Source organism: Mustela nigripes, unplaced genomic scaffold (assembly GCF_022355385.1).
Source record: "Mustela nigripes isolate SB6536 unplaced genomic scaffold, MUSNIG.SB6536 HiC_scaffold_20, whole genome shotgun sequence".
Classification (NCBI taxonomy): Eukaryota; Metazoa; Chordata; class Mammalia; order Carnivora; family Mustelidae; genus Mustela; species Mustela nigripes.
In genome coordinates, this window is record NW_026739436.1 from 2,261,661 (window position 1) to 2,273,451 (window position 11,791).

Genomic DNA, 11,791 nt, shown 5'->3' on the forward strand with positions numbered 1-11,791 from the left:
TTTTTCATTTCTCTGTGTCCCTTTCAATTTTTTTCACAAGTGTTAAATTTTTGCAGAGTACAGATCTCTTACCTTTCTGGTTAGGATGATTTGCAGGTATCCTATGGTTTGGGTGCAACTGTAAATGAGATTAAATTTTTTTTTCCATTATTATGCTGTGTTAGTCACCATATAGTACATCATTAGTTCTGTTTTTTTTTTATTTCTTTTCAGTGTAACAAAATTCATTGTTTATGCACCACACCCAGTGATCCATGTAATACGTGCCCTCATTAATACCCACCACCTGGCTCACCCAACTTACCACCCTCCGCCCCTTTAAAACCCTCAGGTTGTTCTTCAGAGTCCATAGTCTCTCGTGATTCACCTCCCCTTCCAATTTCCCTCAATTCCCTTCTCTCTATCTCCCGTTGTCCACCATGTTATTTGTTATGCTCCACAAATAAGTGAAACCATATGATAACTGACCCTCTCTGCTTGATTTATTTCACTCAGCATAATCTCTTCCAGCCCCTTCCATGTTGTACAAAAGTTGGGGATTCATCCTTTCTGATGGAGGCATAATACTCCATAGTGTATATGGACCACATCTTCCTTATCCATTCATCCGTTGAACAGCATCTTTGTTCTTTCCACAGTTTGGTGACCATGGCCATTGCTGCTATAAACACTGGGGTACAGATGGCCTTCTTTTCTCTCCATCTGTATCTTTGGGGTAAATACCCAGTAGTGCAGTTGAAGGGTCATAGGGAAGCTCTAGTTTTTGATTTAGTGCTCCATGATTCATTGTTTGCATATAACACTCAGTGCTACATTCAATCTGTGCTCCCCCTAAATAACCCATCACAAGGCTCACCCAACTTTCCACCCCACCTTCTAAAATCCCCAATTTATTTCCTGGAGTCCATAGTATCTCATGGTTGTTGTTTATTTATTTATTTATTTTAGTTTGTTTACTTAGGCAGCATATAGCACATCATTAATTTCTGGTGTACAGTTCAAAAATTCCTAAGTTGCTTATAACACCCAGTGCTCATCACGATAGCTGTCCTTCTTAATACTCTAGAAAGGAACACAGGCAGCAACTTCTTAAACCTTGGCTGTATCACTTGCTTACCAGACATGTCTCTGGGAGCAAGGGAAACAAAACCAAAATAAACTTTGGGACCTCATCAAGATATCAATGTTCTGGACAATGAAGGAAACAATCAATAAGACAAAAAGGTAACCAATGGAATTGGAGAGGATATTTGAAAATGACATAGCTGATAAAGGGTTAGTATCCTATTCAAAGTCTATAAAGAAATGATCAAACTCAACACTCAAAAAAATAAAAAAAAATCCAATTAAGAAATGAACAGAAGACATGAACAGACATTTGTCCAAAGAAGACATAAAATGGCCAATAGATACATGAAAAGATCCTCATTGTTCATCATCAGGGAAATACAAATCAAAACTATATTAGGCATAATACTCCATAGTGTATATGGACCACATCTTCCTTATCCATTCATCCGTTGAAGGGCATCCTGGTTCTTTCCACAGTTTGGTGACCGTGGCCGTTGCTGCTATAAACATTGCGGTACAGATGGCCCTTCTTTTCACGATATCTATATCTTTGGGGTAAATACCAAAGTGCAATAGCAGGGTCATAGGGAAGTTCTATTTTTAATTTCTTGAGGTGGTGGGTATTATAGAGGGCACGGATTGCATGGAGCACTGGGTGTGGTGAAAAAATAATGAATACTGTTATGCTGAAAATAAATAAATTTAATTAAAAAAAAAACTACATTAGGATGTCAACTAACCCCTGTCAGAATGGTTATCATATACAACACAAAAAACAACATGAGTTAAGGATGATGCAGAGAAAGGGGAACCCTCTTATACTGTTGGTGAGAATGCAAACTATTACAGCCACTCTGAAAAAAAGCATGGAGTTTCCTTAAATAGTTAAAAACAGAACTACCTACGACTCAGCAATTGAACCATATATTTATCCACGTACTAATTGCACTAGGTATTTATCCAAAGGATACAAAATTACCAATTAAAAGGGGCACATGCACCGCACTATTTATAGAAGCATTAAATTCCAAAGCTTAACTATGAAAAGAGCCCTAATATACATTGAGTAATGAATGGCTAAGGCATATGTGGTATGCATATAATGAAATATTATCAACCAAGAAAAATAATGCAATTTTGCCATTTACAAAAACATGGATAGAATTAGAGGGGATTATGCTAAGTGAAATAAGTCAGTCAGAGAAAGACAAATACCATATATGTAGAATTAAGAAACAGAACAGATGAACACACGGGAAGGGAATAAAAGAGAAGGCGGGAAATCATAGGAGTTCAACTACAGAGAACAAACAAAGCTTGTTGGAGGTGAGGTGGGCAGAAGATGAGCTAAAATAGGTTATGAATATTAAGGAGGAATTCATTGTGATGAGCATTGGCTGTAATACCTGAAGGGTGAATCCCTTCCTGAAACCAACATTACACTATATGTTATCAGGAATTTAAAAAACAACAACAACAACAACAACAAAAAAAGACAAAAACAAAAACTAATGTCTTCCAACAGATTTAGACATTTAAAAAACTCAATGAGTAGTGTTTTTTCTCCCTGTGTTTCCATGACAACTCCATTTTTTTTCTCCTTCCTTTCTTCACTATTTTGTGAAAGGCACTAATCTAATAATTTAAGGTTTATCAATGGCCTTTAAAATAACAAACTTATAAAGTGATTGTCTTTATATTGTTCATCAGTAAAAATGAGAGCACAAGACTATAATAATAAATAATGGATTCATTGACTATAAAATGCTATTAAACTAATGCATTGAAATCTGGGTGATGAATAAAATTAAGCAAACAAAGTAGGACAAGAAATGGGGTTCCTACTCTTTGTTTAGATGCCTATGTGAAGAAATAAAACACATATTGTCCAAGACTTTTAAGGAAAGCCAGTGTAAATAAAATAAAAATAAGAGAGAGTGGAAGCAACATAAAGATAGAGAGGAAAATATTTACCCAATATTAACAAATCCATAAGGCCCCTCTCTACCTGAAACAGGGATCAGGGGTTTTTTATACTGGGTTTTTAATTATTCTAAAAGGTAACTAGAAATGATGGTGGAGTAGAAACACCTTAAACTCACCTCATCCTATACATATGCCAAGATAAGGACTGCATCAGTGTATCCAACTTAGAAAAGGACTTAGAAAAAACTATCAGATCAGACTATCCACAGTTAATCACAGAAAAGAAGGCCATATAAAAAAGGGTAAGTGGGGAAAAGACCTCACGAGGATCCAAACTCTTGATGAAACACCAAAAATGGGAGGGATACAACAAGCATAGTACAGGAACAGACCCCACACAAGGAACCATAGACACAGGAGGCCTGCACTGAGAAGACGAATCCGCATATCATTTGACTTCAAAAAACAGAGCTTAATTTTCTGAGCTATTAAAATCAGTAGTACTTAACTCTGGGCATTCTAAAAATCAGCAGGTACAAGTCTAGGAGAGCCAGAGGACAAGAAGAAACAGAGCCTCTATCCTTTTTTTTAATTTTTGTTTTTCAGCACAATAATATTCATTGTTTTTGCACCACACCCAGTGCTACATGCAATCTGTGCACTCTCTAATACCCACCACCTGGTTCCCCCAACCTCCCACCCCTGCCCCTTCAAACCCCTCAGATTGTTTTTCAGAGTCCATAGTCTCTCATGGTTTATCTCCCCTTTCAATTTCCCTCAACTCCCTCCTCCTCTCTATCCCCTACTGTCCTCCATGTTATTTGTTATACTCCACAAATAAGTGAAACCCCATGATAATTGACTCTCTCTGCTTGACTTAGTTCACTCAGCATAATCTCTTCCAGTCCCATCCATGTTGCTACAAAAGTTGGGTATTCATCCTTACTGATGGAGGCATAATACTCCATAGTGTATCGACCACATCTTCGTTATCCATTCGTCTTTTGAAGGACATCTTTGTTCTTTCCACAGTTTGGTGACTGTGGACATTGCTGCTATGAACATTGGGGTACAGATGGCCCTTCTTTTTACTGAGTCTCTATCTTTAAACAATGCCCCTAATATACAGCATAGCGACAGCACTTTGAAAAACTACTAGGGGACACAGGAAGGAAATGTATTTACTAATCTCATAACATGTGCTGGAGGGGCAGGGATCTTTAGGAGACTTCTCGAAGAACAAAAGAGCTAGCATGTACCATTTCCCTCACATTCAGAGTCTAGATGCCCAGACATATAGGAGTCAATGCAAACACTCTTCACTCAGCCTGCTAATTCCACCTGACGTATGCTCCTATGCATTTTCCTATGCTCCTGTGGATCCACTCCATTCAACCTGACCCACTCAACAAGCATCCATCTAAAGTAGCTCTAGACCCAAAATAATTTTGCAAGGAAGCCCAAGCAGGGATTGGTGCCACTCCAAATTGAATCCTGCCATGGTGGATTCATGGTGATAGGAACATAACCACACTCAGTCATGGTATACAATCTTGTGTGAATGCAGTCCAGCAAATGTGCTGAAGTCAAGCATCTGGTATGACTGAAATATAAGACCATGCTGGCTCTGTATCATGCCTTAACAGCACAGGGTCACAAAGCTTCCCAGTGCATCCACAGCAGACAAAGGGGGACCACGTCATTTCACTGAAGTGAAGGTAAATAAGCCTCAACCAAAATATAGCACAAATCCAGGAACAAATAGGAGATAGCTGTGAACCCTGGGGACACTTCCCTATAGGGCATATAAGACTTCCGAAGACCACTACTTTCAAAACCAGGAGATGTAATTGAACTCCCTAATTTGTAGTCACAAATGAAAGAATGAGACAAAAAGCACAGCAAAAGAGCTAAATGAAATGGAGATAAACAGTATGCATAATAAATAATTTATTTTTTCAAAAATTTTAAAATTATTTTATAACACTGGATTAGTTTTAGATATATGACATAGCTTTTTTAAATTATACTTTTAAACAACTATCGTATAATTGACATGTAACATTCGTTAGTTTCAGGTGTACAACATAATGACTTTGCATTTGTATATTCTATGAAAAGATCACCATGATAGTTTTAATTCACATTCATCAACACACAGCTACAAGTTTTTTTCTTGTGGTAATATCTCCTTTTTTTAAGATTTGTTTATTTATTCAAGAGAGAGCAAGCATGCATGCCAATGGAGGGGAGGTGCAGAGAAAGAGAATCCTTAAGTAGATTCCAGCTGAGTGTGGAGCCTAGTGCAGGGCTTGATCTCACCACCCTGAGATCATGACCTTGCTGAAACCAAGAGTGGGATGCTCAACTGAGTGAGCCACCCAGTAACACCCAGATCTAAGTTTAAAAGATTTTTTTATTTTGAGAGAAACAGAGAGAGTAGGGGAAGGAGTAAAGGGAGAGAGAATCAATCTTAAGCAGACTCCCTGCTGAACGCAGAGCCCCAGGCGGGACGTGGTCTTACAACCCTGAGATCATACCTGAGCAGAATTTAAAGTAACAATCATAAAATTACTGCTGGATTTGAGAAAAGAGTGGAGACATCAGTGAGACCCTTAACACAAAGAGAGAAAATACAAAAAAATAAGCCATCACACATGAAGAACTCAATAACAAATTAGATCAGTGAGCTGGGAGACAAAGTATAGAAAGTAATCAAGCTAAGCAGTAAAAAGGAATAAAAGTATAATATAAAATGTGAATAAGCTAAGGGATCTCTGTGACATTATCAAACATAATGTAGTTACATTATAAGGATCCCAGGAAGTGAAGAAATAGGGTAAAAAAATTATTTGAAGAAGTGAGCTGAAAACTTCCTAAATATGGTGGAGGACACAGACATCCATATCCAGGAGGCACAGAGAGCTCCTGTCAAATAACACCAAAGAAAGCCATCAAACCACAAAGGAAGGGGCCAAGAGAAGAAAGGAAAAGAGAAGAGTTAAAAAAAAAAAAAAACAAGTTTTGGGGCGCCTGGGTGGCTCAGTGGGTTAGGCCACTGCCTTCGGCTCAGGTCATGATCTCAGGGTCCTGGGATCGAGCCCCGCATCGGGCTCTCTGCTCAGCACGGAGCCTGCTTCCCTCTCCCTCTCTCTCTCTGCCTGCCTCTCCATCTACTTGTGATTTCTCTCTGTAAAATAAATAAATCTTTAAAAAAAAAGTTTTAAAGATGGCAAAATAATTGTAAATTAATTAAACCCTTCAATAAAAATATATACAGAGACTGAATGGATAAAAAAAAAAAGACCATCTATATGTTATCTAAAGGATTATCACTTCAGACCTAAAAACACATGCAAATAAAAAATGAAGAAATGGCAAAACATTCACAATGTAAATAAAAGCAAAAAGAAAGCTGGAATATTAATACTATACCAGACAAAACAAACTTTAAAGCAAAGACTGTAAGAGGAGACAAAGAAGATGGGAACAGCTAAAAACTTAAGTAACTATTTACAGACATATAGGAAGAAATTACTACTACCACATAAAGCTAGAGGACTTAGTAACCCAATTATATCAATAGATCATCCAATCAACAAGGCAAGATGGAATTGGGAGGGAGACAAACCATAAGTGACTCTTAATCTCACAAAACAAACTGAGGGCTGCTGGGGGGAGGGGGTTTGGGAGAAGGGGGGGGGATTAGGGCGTTTGGGGAGGGTATGTGCTTTGGTGAGTGCTGTGAAGTGTGTAAACCTGGTGATTCACAGACCTGTACCCCTGGGGATAAAAATATATGTTTATAAAAAATAAAAAAATTTAAAAAAAAAGTAAAGTAAAAAAAAATCAACAACAGTGGCTTTGAATGACACATAGAACCATATGCGTCAAACATATATATTCAGAACACCCAACCCAAAACAACAGAATACACATTCCTTTCAAGTGCACATAGAATAGTTCCCAGAAAACATCACATGTTAAATCACAAAACAGGTCTCAATAAATTCTCTAAGATTAAAATATAAAATCATATGTATCTTTTCTGATCACAATAGTGTAAAATGAAAAATCAATGACAATGAGTAAAAGGGAAAGAATAGTTTATGATACCAGTCTCTGTGAGAGAGATAGGATGATGGGGTAGTAGGAGGACCCTACTTCTGTGTGCATCTAGCTTCCTTGGTTCACTGTTCCGTGCTATCTGCCTTTGAGTTTTTCAACTGCCATCTCTCCAGAGGGAGAGAAGCACCATAGAACTTTATCCTAGTTAAGGCTGCTGACATTTTAAAGTCTAGTCTTCAATCCCTGTTGGCTTTTCCTCCAACACAACTAGTCTTTTCCTCCAACACAACTAGATAACTATCAAATCAGTCTGAAAATGCAAGAATTCAACACACAAAAAAAGAACAAGAGGCAGTACCGAAGGCTAGGGACCTAATCAATACAGACATTGGTAATATGTCAGATCTAGAGTTCAGAATGACAATTCTCAAGGTTCTAGCCGGGCTCGAAAAAGGCATGGAAGATATTAGAGAAACCCTCTCGAGAGATATAAAAGCCCTTTCTGGAGAAATAAAAGAACTAAAATCTAACCAAGTTGAAATAAAAAAAAGCTATTAATGAGGTGCAATCAAAAATGGAGGCTCTCACTGCTAGGATAAATGAGGCAGAAGAAAGAATTAGTGATATAGAAGACCAAATGACAGAGAATAAAGAAGCTGAGCAAAAGAGGGAGAATTCGAGAGATAAGTGACACCATAAGACGAAACAACATTAGAATAATTGGGATTCCAGAAGAAGAAGAAAGAGAGAGGGGAGCAGAAGGTATACTGGAGAGAATTATTGGGGAGAATTTCCCCAAGATGGCAAAGGGAACGAGCATCAAAATTCAGGAGGTTCAGAGAACGCCCCTCATAATCAATAAGAATAGGCCCACACCCCGTCACCTAATAGTAAAATTTACAAGTCTCAGTGATAAAGAGAAAATTCTGAAAGCAGCCTGGGAAAAGAAGTCGGTAACATACAATGGTAAAAATATTAGATTGCCAGCTGACTTATCCACAGAGACCTGGCAGGCCAGAAAGAGCTGGCATGATATTTTCAGAGCACTAAACAGGAAAAACATGCAGCCAAGAATACTATATCCAGCTAGGCTATCATTGAAAATAGAAGGAGAGATTAAAAGCTTCCAGGACAAACAACAACTGAAAGAATTTGCAAATACCAAACCAGCTCTACAGGAAATATTGAAAGGGGTCCTCTAAGCAAAGAGAGAGCCTACAAGTGGTAGATCAGAAAGGAACAGAGACCATATACAGTAACAGTCACCTTACAGGCAATACAATGGCACTAAATTCATATCTCTCAATAGTTACCCTGAATGTTAATAGGCTAAATGTCCCTGTCAAAAGACACAGGGTATCAGAATGGATAAAAAAAACAAAACCCATCTATATGTTGCCTCCAAGAAACTCATTTTAAGCCCGAAGACACCTCCAGATTTAAAGTGAGGGGGTGGAAAAGAATTTACCATGCTAATGGACATCAGAAGAGAGCAGGAGTGGCAATCCTTATACCAGATCAATTAGATTTTAAGCCAAAGACTATAATAAGAGATGAGGAAGGACACTATATCATACTCAAAGTGTCTTTCCAACAAGAAGATTTAACAATTTTAAATATCTATGCCCCCAACGTGGGAGCAGCCAAGTATATAAACCAATTAATAACAAAATCAAAGAAACACATCAATAATAATACAATAATAGTAGAGGACTTTAACACTCCCCTCACTGAAATGGACAGATCATCCAAGCAAAAGATCAGCAAGGAAATAAAGGCCTTAAACGACACACTGGACCAGATGGACATCACAGATATATTCAGAATATTTCATCCCAAATCAACCTGAGGACAGACAGAGCTCTATAATTAGAAGGAGAAAAAAGGCCACATCAAAGAAGGTAGGAATGTGTTTTAAGGGAAGGCTGTTCACACTGTGGAGGAGAGGGAGCAGTTGTCACAGAAATACAAAGAGAAAGAGAGAGAGAGAGAGAGGTGGCGGGCGGGGGGAGGACCACACAGGGGAATGCACAAGGAGAACTTTTCCCCAAAATAACTGACTAGGAAAATGAGAAGGGCTGATTTTTGTAATTCTTGCAGCCAGGAAGGATTGAAGACTAGACTTTAAAGGGTCAGCAGGCTTAGCTGAGATAGAGTCTTATGGTGCTCCCCTGCCTCTGGAGAGAAGACAGTTGAACAACTCAAAGGCAGATAGCACAGAAACAGTAAACCAAGGAAAGCCATATGCACACAGAAGGTGGATTGCTAACTCTTCTTACAGATAATCTGTTAAAGCCACTGTTCACAGAGGTTCTCTGGGGACAAAGTGTATAAAAGGTGCCATTTCCCTCCCTGCCTCTTAACATGAATGCAGAGATACCTGCCAAGGGCAGCTCAGCCCTAATACTGGCTCCCAGCATGATTTTCTCAGGTCCCATGCCCCTGAGCTCTGGCACAACTGCACATCTTGGCCAAACCTTTCTCAGTCCCTGGATGGCTAGCCCCTCCAATACAAGACCAGTGAAAACACCTGAAACAGCCTGTCCCCAAATCTTGGAGTTTTAAAAGGGAATAGACTGGGCTAGAATAGAACTCAAAGTGTCCTGCTCCTGGCAGAAGGCAGGCAACAACCCAAAGACAAACAGTATAGAAACTGAGATCTGAAAACAAAACAAAACAAAGCAAAACAAGACAAAAAAAAAACTGGGACACACATTACAGAGATGATTCAGTCTTCTCACAATGTTTCTCTGAGGTCAACAAACATAGAGACCCCTCTCCATGTACAAAGGAGATTTCTGGGACCATTCTGCTGTCTGCTCCTAGGTTTAAACATAGAGTCACCTGCAATAACCTACTGGTTATTGCACTGACAATGGTAACTTGACTAGCTTCCAGCAAGTCTCACAACCCTGAGATTTAGAAGTACTTCCCTTCTTGGTCAAACTTGCCTCACTCCCAGTGTGGTGGGCCTCTTCACAAGACCAGCAGATATCCCTGTTCACATCATGGCTCCTGACCAGAGAGCTCTTCAGGATGTCAATTCTGGTAGAAGTAGCATCAGGTCTCATTTCACAAGCAGACCAAAGCACACCTAGTTAAAACTCATCACATTCACGCCAGGGACTAAACACTGCCCACAGCAGGCAAGGAAAGCTTTTGCAGGAAACTGTCTTGAAGAACAGAGCAAGCAAAACACAACAATGGAGTGTACACAGCACACAGCAGAGACACTCCCTGAAGTGACAGGCCCTGGACAATACATTACCTTGTCTATACAGGACATAACTTTCATGATCAGTGGACATAATAGGCTTTTCTAACATAAAGAAGAAGACAGAGACTTAGACAAAATGCCAAGATACAATAATTCATCCCCCCCCCCCAAAAAAACAAGATCAACTTCATAGCCAGATATCCAAGTGAAACATATATAAGTGACCTGACTGATTGAGAATTCAAAGCAACAACCATAAGGATACAAGCTGGGCTGCAGAAAAGCATAGGAAGCATAAGAGACTCCCTTTCTTCAGTGATAAAAGAGTTGAAAAAACAGTCAGTCATTAAATATGCAGTAACTTGAGACTGGCACAGGCTGGATTGAATGAACACAAGGATAGAGGAAGCAGAGGAATAAATAAATTATATAAAAGACAATGTTATAAAAATTAATGAAGCTGAACAAAAGAAATAAGATATGGAACAGAATAGACAGAATTCAGTGACTCCATCAAACATAATAATATTTGTACCAAAGGAGTCCCAGAAAAAGAAAAGAGGGAAAAGGGGATGGGGAATTTATTTGAAGAAATCATATCTGAACACTTCCCTAATGACATCAATATTCAGGAAACACAAAGAACTCAAATCAAAATCAACAGTGGGACAGCAATATATAAAGACCTTATAAAACTCAGAGCTCCAAAAATGAATAATCAAATTAAAAATGGGCAGACGATTAAGAGTCACTTATGGTTTGTCTCCCTCCCAATCCCATTTTGTTTCATTTATTCTTCTCTGACCCACTTAAGCCCCCATGTTGCACCACCAAACTGAGGGTTGCTGGGGGGAGGGGGTTTGGGAGAAGGGAGTGGGATTATGGACATTGGGGAGCGTATTTGCTTTGGTGAGTGCTGTGAAGTGTGTAAACCTGGTGATTCACAGACCTGTACCCCTGGGGATAAAAATATATGTTTATAAAAAATAAAAAAATTTTAAAAAAAGAAAGAATTGTAAAAAAAAAAAAAATGGGCAGAAGGCATGAATAGACATTTTCCTAAAAAAAAAAAAAAAAAATCCAGAAAGCCAACAGACACATGTAAAGATGCTTAATATCAGTCATCATCAAAGAAACACAAATCAAAACAATGATGAGATACCATCTCACACCTGTCAGAATGGCTAAAATCAACAACACAAAAACAACAGGTGTTGGTAAAGATGTGGAGAAAAAGGAACCCTCTTGCACTGTTGCTGAGAATGCAAACTGAGAATGCAAATTACTTGGAAAATGGTATGAAGCTTCCTCAAAAAGTTCTAAATAGAAGTACTCTATGGTTTTTGGACAAGATGGTGGGGAAGTAGGAGGAGGCACCTTTTCAACCTGTACCCTAAAGTGAGCTGATTACCTACCAAAGAACTCCGATCACTCATGAAATCAGCCTGAGATCAGAATTATACACGTCTGGATCTCTACAGGGGCAGAAGATGCCATTGGGCAGGTAAA